This window comes from Coregonus clupeaformis, chromosome 30, assembly GCF_020615455.1.
Source record: "Coregonus clupeaformis isolate EN_2021a chromosome 30, ASM2061545v1, whole genome shotgun sequence".
Classification (NCBI taxonomy): Eukaryota; Metazoa; Chordata; class Actinopteri; order Salmoniformes; family Salmonidae; genus Coregonus; species Coregonus clupeaformis.
Window position 1 is genome coordinate 48,738,293 of NC_059221.1, and position 9,291 is coordinate 48,747,583.

The 9,291-nt window shown below is 43.6% G+C and overlaps 1 protein-coding gene across 2 annotated transcripts in view; it reads left to right on the plus strand.

Annotated features, from left to right (window-relative positions):
• LOC121546314 (pre-B-cell leukemia transcription factor 1-like) overlaps positions 1 to 9,291 on the plus strand; it is a 41,091-nt gene that overhangs the window by 25,319 nt on the left and 6,481 nt on the right. The window lies entirely within an intron of this gene.

A 9,291-nucleotide genomic window follows, 5' to 3' on the forward strand; every position in this document is an offset into this window, starting at 1 on the left:
ATTTCAGTTAACAGGTGTGCCTTCTTAAAAGTTAATTTGTGGAATTTATTTCCTTCTTAATGTGTTTGAGCCAATCAGTTGTGTTGTGACAAGGTAGGGGGGGGTATACAGAAGAGAGCCCTATTTGGTAAAAGACCAAGTCCATATTATGGCAAGAACAGCTCAAATAAGCAAAGAGAAACGACAGTCCATCATTAATTTAAGACATGAAAGTCAGTAAATACGGAAAATGTCAAGAACTTTGAAAGTTTCTTCAAGTGCAGTCGCAAAAACTATCAAGCGCTATGATGAAACTGGCTCTCATGAGGACCACCACAGGAATGGAAGACCCAGAGTTACCTCTGCTGCAGAGGATAAGTTCATTAGAGTTACCAGCCTCAGAAATTGCAGCCCAAATAAATGCTTCACAGAGTTCAAGTAACGGACACATCAACATCAACTGTTCAGAGGAGACTGTGTGAATCAGGCCTTTATGGTCGAATTGTTGCAAAGAAACCACTACTAAAGGACACCAATAATAAGAAGAGACTTGCTTGGGCCAAGAAACACGAGCAATGGACCGGTGGAAATTTGTCCTTTGGTCTGATGAGTCCAAATTTGAGATTTTTGGTTCCAACCGCCGTGTCTTTGTAAGACGCGGTGTGGATGAACGGATGATCTCTGCATGTGTATTTCCCACCGTAAAGCATAGAGGAGGTGGTGTTATGGTGTTGGGGTGCTTTGCTGGTGACACTGTCTGTGATTTATTTAGAATTCAAGGCACATTTAACCAGCATGGCTACCACAGCATTCTGCAGTGATATGCCATCACATCTGGTTTGGGCTTAGTGGGACTATCGTTTATTTTTCAACAGGACAATGACCCAACACACCTCCAGGCTGTGTAAGGGCTATTTTACCAAGAAGGAGAGTGATGGAGTGCTGCATCAAATAACCTGGCCTCCAGAATCCCCCGACCTCAACCCAATTGAGATGGTTTGGGATGAGTCGGACCGTAGAGTGAAGGGAAAGCAGTCAACAAGTGCTCAGCATATGTGGGAACTCCTTCAAGACTGTTGGAAAAGCATTCCAGGTGAAGCTGGTTGAGAGAATGCCAAGAGTGTGCAAAGCTGTCATCAAGGCAAAGGGTGGCTATTTGAAGAATCTCAAATATAAAATATATTTTGATTTTTTTAAACACTTTTTTGGTTACTACATGATGTCTTCACTTCTATTATACAATGTAGAAAATAGTAAAAATAAAGAAAAACCCTTGAATGAGTAGGTGTGTCCAAACTTTTGACTGGTCCTGTATGTAGAATATTGGCCTGTCGGAAACTACAACTCTCTACTACATCGCACAGTTCGGGCTTCATCTGATTTATCTCTAGAAAAACTGCTCATTGAGCTTACATAAAACAAATGTAAATAATTGAACCAACATCAGTCAATTAGTTTTTAAAAAAACGAAAAATAATAAATGTTGGTTAATCGCTCCGCACTAAGGCCTATATAATTACAGTAACTGTAACTCAGCACTAAGGCCTATATAATTACAGTAACTGTAACTCAGCACTAAGGCCTAAATAATTACAGTAACTGTAACTCAGCACTAAGGCCTATATAATTACAGGAACTGTATTGTCATTTATCATATTGGGCTGTTTGCTGTTAGTTGCCAGGTTGGGTCTGAAACCAGCAGAGGTTAGCTCTTGTACTGACACCTGTCTGTCTGTCTGCCTGCCTTTGTATAGCAGACTGTGTGTATATTGCAGACTGTGTGTGTCTGTGTGTATATTGCAGACTGTGTGTGTCTGTGTGTATATTGTAGACTGTGTGTGTCTGTGTGTATATTGTAGACTGTGTGTGTCTGTGTGTATATTGCAGACTGTGTGTGTGTGTATTGTAGACTGGCCGGTTGCCAGATGTGGATCCTGTCATATCCTTCATTGTGTGATTATAAATGTGAGCTGATCCAGGGAACTACGCTGTAATTGCCACCTAATTTGCATAACTGTGCAAATTAATGACCTCTCAAATGAGCATTCATTTTTCACAGGGTCTTTAGTGGCTCCTTAAGAGACGCCCTAATTAACGCCTCTGTGTGTGTGTGTGAGAGTGTGTGTGTGTGTGTGAGAGAGTGTGTGTGTGTGTGTCTTATCTGTTTTTTTGGCAGTAAGGGGATGCCAGGGAAAGCTAGCACTGCTACCATAGCAACAGCCACACAAACCACCACTACCCTCTCTGTGTCTCTCTCTCTCTCTCTCTCTCTCTCTCTCTCTCTCTCTCTCTCTCTCTCTCTCTCTCTCTCTCTCTCTCTCTCTCTCTCTCTCTCTCTCTCTCTCTCTCTCTCTCTCTCTCTCTCTCTCTCTCTGACTCCATCTCTCTCTGATCAGAATGTGTACGTCAGTCTTCAGTAAACACTAACAGACGCTACTTAAACCTGATCTTCTTACAACCAGAGGCTTACACACACACACACACATACACACACACACACACACACTAAAGAAGGCTATGGTTAAGTTTGTTATGTGGGCCTTTGTTGGGTGAATTCTCTGTGAACCATTACCCTGTAAGACTGATTCTCAGAACCTGCCTCTGTTAGTCTGGACCCGTCAGACATATTTAGTAGAACTATTCCAGAGCTACTAGCACATCTGATTCAACTGGTCAACTCATCACCAAGCCCTTGACTAGGTCGATCAGGTGAGCTAGTTCAGGGCTACAACAAAGTGGTGAAACGTCTGGGCGTCCCCACAGTTGGAGAGGTTTGGGAACCACTGCATTAGACTACTATCCTAAAGAAAAATGTCCTGGAATACGCTGAAGAAAATGTTTATTTTTGTAGGTGAAAAATCTGTCGACGTGCCCTTGAGCAAGGCACTTAACCCTAATTGCTCCTGTAAGTCGCACTGCTAAATGACGTAAATGTAAATGTAAAAATGATTAGTTTCTCCTCTCACCATGTAGTGTCTGGACCTGCCAGTGTTGTATTTCCCAACTCTGGTCCTCCGGTACCCCCTAACGGTACAAATGTTTTGCTGTAGACACACAAGCACACCTGATTCTACTAACAACTAATCATGAAGTCCTTAACTAGTTTAATGAGGTTTGTTTGTCTGGTGCGACAACAAAAATGTTGGGGCTACTTCAGGACGGGAGTTGAGAAACGCTGACTAACTCACTCTACTGACAGTAATGTCTGTTTGGGATACACTTCTTAGACATGGTGTGGTTAGGTCTCTGAATGAGTTTAAAACATTTTGAACTGACAACCCACAAGCAGTTAGCTTAATTAGAAGCCAGCCTGGTAACTGGTTACTAGGCCTGAATGCATGTAAGCATGGAGGATGAAACAACACTGGCTTCTATATAGGGCTGAACGATTAATTGCATTCGCGATAATATCGCGATTTGACTGAACGCGATTTTCTAATCGCAACGTGCGCGATTTGAGGTGGTCACGTGACGCGACTTTTCATGCTGTCCAGCGCAATGGCCTCTTGCTCGACGGAACAGTCAGAAACTGACACAGCTGATACTTTAATATCGAAGAGGAACAGCACGTCGGTGGTGTGGAACTATTTTGGTTTTAAAAAGAAGATGCTGAGCAGCGTCGGGTGTTGTGCAGAGCATGCCGTGCTCCGATTGCTACTTCACGGGGTAACACTACAAACCTGTTTCAGCACTTAAAAAAATACCACAAATCAATGCATGACAGTTGTATGACCAAAATGCCGAGCATCAGTGCGCGAGACAAGCCAAATACCTCAAGACAGGGATCACTGACAGAAATGTTCGAAAGTGTCACTCCCGTATGAACGTAATTCAAAACGGCACGGAGAAATCACTCGGACAATAACCGAGTTCATAGCCAAAGATATGATGCCTCTCAGCACGGTGACCAAGCCTGGGTTCATGGCATTAATACATACGCTTGATAAACGTTACAGTATACCCTCCCGCACATACTTCAGTCAGACTGCCATACCGGAGCTGTACAAAAAGTGCAAAGAGAAAGTCGCCGCGGAACTTAAAACGGTGGAGTTTTTTTGCTAGCACTACTGATATGTGGTCAAGCCGCACAGCTGAGCCGTACCAGAGTCTTACAGTCCATTTTATTGATCAGAACTGTTGGATAAGTATGGCTGGCAGTGCCATACTCGTAGTGAACTTTAGTCTGTGTGGTGTGTTATTGTTGTGTACTTGAGATAAGTGAGGCTCATCTATTTTATATTATAATATTCAAATCGTTTATAAAAAATAGTTTGTCTAAATTAAAAGTGCATTTCTCATTTTTTATTTATAACTTTATTTACTTTGATTTTACAAAATATTTTCAAAGCAAATTCCTTGTTTCAGTTGTGTGAAATGTTACTGACTTGGGAGCAGTAAGATACATACAATTTAAAATATTTTTTTTCTTAAGACTGTACCTTTTGCACACAGTGTTTACAAAGTTCATGCCTTTGTTTAAATTATTTAAATGCACAGTGGCAAAGCCACAGATGTTTCTGTAATGAGCAGTTCAATAAAAATGTCATTTATTTCAAGTCATACATGTTTGAATTTAATTCTAACAAATAGACCCAGCCTATGGGAAAGAACATTTCACACTAAATGTATATACTATTGTGTTGGTCATATTTAAATCATTCATTATGTTTTGTAGGGGAAAAAGGATAAATAAATTAAATCGCATATTAAATCGCAATCGCAATATTGGGGGCAAAAAATCGCAATTAGATTATTTTCCAAAATCGTTCAGCCTTACTTCTATAGTGACCCTCATGTCTGCTCACTAGTGGGCTAGAAACAGGGAAAGGGTGCACTCTGCTGGTCACTGCTGGGACTACAGCTGTATGTCTGCTATTTCCTCTGTCTCATGGCTTCTCTCTCTCTCTGTCCATATCCCCTCTCTCTCTCTCTCTCTCTCTCTCTCTGTCCATCTCTACTCTCTCTCTCCATCTCTTTTTATCTCTCTATGTCCATCTCTACTCTCTCTTTCTTTCTCTGTACATCTCTACTCTCTCTTTCTTTCTCTGTCCATCTCTACTTTCTCTGTCATCTCTCTCTCTGTCCATCTCTACTCTCTCTCTCCCTCTCTCTCTCTCTCTCTCTCTCTCTCTCTCTCTCTCTCTCTCTCTCTCTCTCTCTCTCTCTCTCTCTCTCTCTCTCTCTCTGTCCATATGTACTCTATCTCTGTCCATCTCTACTCTCTCTCTCTCTGTCCATCTCTACGCTCTCTCGCTCTCTCTCTCTCTCTCTCTCTCTCCTCTCTCTCTCTACTCTCTCTCTCTCTGTCCATCTCTACTCTGTCATGGGGCTCTGTGGGGTCTGTTTGTGTTTGTGACCAGCTTGCTTAGGGGACTCTTCTCCAGGTTCATCTCTCTGTAGGTGATGGCTTTGTTATGGAAGGTTTGGGAATCACTTCCTTTTAGGTGGTTGTAGAATTTAACAGCTCTTTTCTGGATTTTGATAATTAGCGGGTATTGGTCTAATTCTGCTCTGCATGCATTATTTGGGGTTTTACGTTGTACACTGAGGATATTTTTGCTGAATTCTGCATGCAATTTGGTATTTGTCCCATTTTGTGAATTATTGGTTAGTGAGCGGACCCCAGACCTCACAACCATAAAGGGCAAAGGATTTTAGCAGCGCGAGTACAACAGTCGATATGTTGATAGAACTTCGGCAGCCTAGTCCTCAAATTTGCTTTGTTAAAATCCCTGTCTACAATAAATGCAGCCTCAGGATATGTGGTTTCCAGTTTGCATAAGGTCCAGTGAAGTTCTTTGAGGGCCGTCGTGGTATCGGCTTGAGGGGGGATATACACGGCCGTGACTATAACCAAATAAAATTATCTTGGGAGATAATACGGTCGGCATTTGATTGTGAGATATTCTAGGTCAGGTGAACTGAAGGACTCGAGCTCCTGTATGTTACTACAATTACACCATGAGTCGTTAATCATGAAACATACACCTCCGCCCTTCTGCTTCCCGGAGAGATATTTATTCCTGAACTGAGAACACATCTGGCTGGACCGATTCCGACAGAATATCCCAAGAGAGCCATGTTTCCGTGAAACAGAGTATGTTACAGGCCTTGATGTCTCTCTGGAAAGAAATCCTTGCCCGTAGTTCGTCGACCTTGTTAACCAAAGATTGAACATTAGCGAGTAGAATACTTGGAAGCGGTGGGTGGTGTGCGCGCCTCCTAAGTCGGACCAGCAGGCCGCTCCGAGTGCCTCTCCTCCGCCGGCGATGTTTTGGGTCAGCCGCTGGAATCAGTTCAGTTGCCCTGGGGAGAGCAAACAAAGGATCTGCTTCGGGAAAGTCGTATTCCTGGTCGTAATGCTGGTGAGTTACCGCCGCTCCAATAGGTTTTCCCGGCTGATGCAAAACACTTTATGAGCTAATAATGTAAAAAATAATACATAAAAAAAAACTAAATACTGCAAAGTTTCCTAAGAGCTAGTCGCGAGGCCGCCATCTTCGTCGGCGCCAGGTGAACATCTAGGTGCTGCTGTAGGCCCTCCTTGGTTGGTGACAGAAGCACCAGTTCATCAGCTAACAGTAGACATTTGACTTCAGATTCTAGTAGGGTGAGGCCGGGTGCTGCAGACTGTTCTAGTGCCCTCGCCAATTCGTTGATATATATGTTGAAGAGGGTGGGGCTTAAGCTGCATCTTTCAAGCTGCATCGTCAAGCGGTAACTAGTTTGCGTACATGGATGTTATAATGTCGTATGTTTATGTTTTGAACCCAACACCACTTTCCATCAGTTTGTTTAGCAGACCCTCATGCCAAATTGAGTCAAAAGCTTTTTTGAAATCAACAAAGCATGAGAAGACTTTGCCTTTGTTTTGGTTTGTTTGTTTGTCAATTAGGGTGTGGAGGGTGAATACGTGGTCTGTCGTACGGTAATTTGGTAAAAAGACAATTTAACATTTGCTCAGTACATTGTTTTCACTGAGGAAATGTACGAGTCTGCTGTGAATGATAATGCAGAGGATTTTCCCAAGGTTGCTCTTGACGCATATCCCACGGTAGTTATTGGGGTCAAATTTGTCTCCACGTTTGTGGATTTGGGTGATCAGTCCTTGGTTCCAAATATTGTGGAAGATGCCAGCGCTAAGGATGATGTTAAAGAGTTTAAGTATAGCCAGTTGGAATTTGTGGTCTGTATATTTTAACATTTAATTGAGGATACCATCAACACCACAGCTCTTTTTGGTTTGGAGGGTTGGTATTTTGTCTTGTAGTTCATTCAATGTAATTGGAGAATCCAGTGGGTTCTGGTAGTCTTTAATAGTTGATTCTTTCTATCTTTCTCTGTTCATCTCTTATAACACATCTCTCTCTGTCTAACCTCTCTCTCTCTCTCTTTCTCTACTCTCTCTCCATCTTTTTCTCTACCAACTCTCTTTACCCATCTCTCTCTAACCTCTCTCTCTCTCTAACCTCTCTCTCTTAACCTCTCTCTCTCTGACCTCTCTCTATTCATCTCTCTCTAACCTCTCTCTCTCTGACCTCTCTCTATTCATCTCTCTCTAACCTCTCTCTCTCTGACCTCTCTCTATTCATCTCTCTCTAACCTCTCTCTCTAACCTCTCTCTCTCTGACCTCTCTCTATTCAGCTCTCTCTAACCTCTCTCTAACCTCTCTCTCTCTAACCTCCCTCTTCATCTCTCCCTCTCTCTGTCTCTAACCCAGGGATCATCAACTAGATTCAGCCGGAACATAATTACAAATAATTTGTAAACACAAAATTGACCGCAAGAAGTCCAAACAGATATAGTTGACTATATATTTGTTCCGCCAGTTGGGTAACCATGCTCTAACCTCCCTCTGTCTCTAACCTCTCTCTCTCTCTCGCTAACCTCTGTCTCTCTCTCTCTCTCTCTCTCTCTCTCTCTCTCTCTCTCTCTCTCTCTCTCTCTCTCTCTCTCTCTCTCTCTCTCTGCTAACCTCTGTCTCTAACCTCTCTCTCTCTCTCGCTAACCTCTGTCTCTAACCTCTCTCTCTCTCTCACTAACCTCTCTCTCTCTCTCTCGCTAACCTCTGTCTCTAACCTCTCTCTCTCTCTCGCTAACCTCTGTCTCTAACCTCTCTCTCTCTCTCTAACCTCTCTCTCTCTCTCTCGCTAACCTCTGTCTCTCTCTCTCTCTCTCTCTCTCTCTCTCTCTCTCTCTCGCTAACCTCTGTCTCTAACCTCTCTCTCTCTCTCACTAACCTCTCTCTCTCTCTCTCGCTAACCTCTGTCTCTAACCTCTCTCTCTCTCTCACTAACCTCTCTCTCTCTCTCTCGCTAACCTCTGTCTCTAACCTCTCTCTCTCTCTCGCTAACCTCTGTCTCTAACCTCTCTCTCTCTCTAACTTCTCTCTCTCTCTCTCGCTAACCTCTGTCTCTAACCTCTCTCTCTCTCTCTCTCTCTCTCTCTCTCTCTCTCTCTCTCTCTCTCTCTCTCTCTCGCTAACCTCTGTCTCTAACCTCTCTCTCTCTCTCGCTAACCTCTGTCTCTAACCTCTCTCTCTCTCTCTCTCTCTCTCTCTCTCTCTCTCTCTCTCTCTCTCTCTCTCTCGCTAACCTCTGTCTCTAACCTCTCTCTCTCTCTCTCTCTCGCTAACCTGTCTCTCTCTCTCTCTCTCTCTCTCTCTCTCTCTCTCTCTGCTAACCTGTCTCTAACCTCTCTCTCTCTCTCTCTCTCTCTCTCTCTCTGCTAACCTCTGTCTCTAACCTCTCTCTCTCTCTCTCTCTCTCTCTCGCTAACCTGTCTCTAACCTCTCTCTCTCTCTCTCTCTCTCTCTCTCTCTCTCTCTCTCTCTCTCTCTCTCTCTCTCTCTCTCTCTCTCTCTCTCTCTCTCTCTCTCTTGCTAACCTGTCTCTAACCTCTCTCGCTAACCTCTGTCTCTAACCTCTCTCCCTCTCTCTCTCTCTCTCTCTCTCTCTCTCTCTCTCTCTCTCTCTCTCTCTCTCTCGCTAACCTGTCTCTAACCTCTCTCTCTCTCTCTCTCTCTCTCTCTCTCTTGCTAACCTCTGTCTCCAACCTCTCTCTCTCTCTCTCTCTAACCTCTGTCTCTAACCTCTCTCTCTCTCTCTCTCTCTCTCTCTCTTGCTAACCTCTGTCTCCAACCTCTCTCTCTCTCTCTCTCTAACCTCTGTCTCTAACCTCTCTCTCTCTCTCTCTCTCTCTCTCTAACCTCTGTCTCTAACCTCTCTCTCTCTCTCTCTCTCTCTCTCTCTCTCTTGCTAACCTCTGTCTCCAACCTCTCTCTCTCTCTCTCTCTAACCTCTGTCTCTAAC